Source organism: Eucyclogobius newberryi, unplaced genomic scaffold (assembly GCF_026437365.1).
Source record: "Eucyclogobius newberryi isolate DKJ021-1_F unplaced genomic scaffold, fEucNew1.0.hap1 SCAF_19, whole genome shotgun sequence".
Taxonomy (NCBI): domain Eukaryota; kingdom Metazoa; phylum Chordata; class Actinopteri; order Gobiiformes; family Gobiidae; genus Eucyclogobius; species Eucyclogobius newberryi.
This window is the reverse complement of record NW_027315823.1, coordinates 28,356,793-28,358,344: the sequence shown is the minus strand read 5'-3', so window position 1 is coordinate 28,358,344 and position 1,552 is coordinate 28,356,793.

Below are 1,552 nucleotides of genomic sequence, written 5' to 3'. Positions count from 1 at the left end.
TGCTTTTTCTTATCAACACTAAAATTCAAATTGGACTTTGGACATTTTGATCATAATTTTCATCACTCTTTTCTTTGAGCAAAACATTAACAACATATATTAACAATTTTACTTTTAAGACGAATGATTTGAAGTTGCAATTGCTACTCTACCCGCTTTTGGTTTTCTGCCAGAATATGATTTTTGCTTTTTGCAAAGTCGGCCTTCTAGTCTCCAACAGCATGATTAAATGTACAGTACTTCTGTACCGTACAATATCTGCTGTGACTACTACTAAGTATTTTGACCTTGCTTCCAGTAAATATCTTGGTTCATTCATTCATTTTCTACGGCTTTTTCCCAGTGACTTTGGGCCTTAGGCGGGGACAAGACAGCGGACAGTTAGAAATGTCACCAAATGTCACTAAATGCCTGTTTTTTATATTCTTATGGAAAATGTTATTAGTCATTACTATTGTCAGACCTGTTAACAACCTAATATTTAATGCATACTTGAATATGTTTGTGTATACATTTGTTTCTACACACACACACATACATACAGACACACACACACACACACACATACATACATACAGACACACACAGACACACACACACACACACACACACATACATACATACAGACACACACAGACACACACACACACACACACACACACAGACACACACACACACACACACACACAGACACAATGGTAGGATTATGGAACACGTTTGTGCGTCATGTGAATTGTAGTCTAAAGTGTCTGTGTGAATAACAGCATTTGTTTTAATTGCTTCATTTTTAATTACTTTTGAGTTGATTTAAACAGCAAATACAGCCATTCCCCTGAACTAAAACAGTTTTATTCCATCCATAGGGAGGAGGAGACGGTGACCAGAGTACACAACGCCCTAGTTTTAAAACAAATTTCACTAAAACATTGTGAACATGATTATATTAAAGATTTTACTACAACATGTCCTATTTTCCCCCCAGTTTGACAATTCTGGGGACTCATTTTGGCCATGAGCAGCGGCTGTGACATATGAAGAAGTATGTTGTTACATGATTGTTTGAACTGTCCGCTGCTGTAAACTGTCCCTGCATTTTGGACGGAATGTCACCTAATGATGACAAAGACAGAGGGATTCTGTAGAATTCAGCACTACTTTCAACTTTCATTTTCACATTTTTCTTCACAAATTGCCGCTTGACTGTTGCAAAACACTAAGAGCATTGACAACAGGGACTCTCTCACCAAACAAAGTGATAAATAGAAAAACATAAGCTAAGAATTAGGGGAAAAGGGCTTGGTCGGTACATATAGCTCAATGATTTACGCCAAATTCCAACCACAGCTGCCCCTCGCACACAAAAACACTATTACTATAACATCATTAACTGTGGAACCATGACATTAAAGTCCAACTAATACAAACCAGTGGAAGCCTGTGTGAAGGCTCCAAGATCATTGTTCTCCAGATAGGTTTGTGTTCTCATGAAATAATAAAAGTACTTTGAGCTCATATACGTTTGTGTTAAGATGAAATAAAACATACTTTAAAA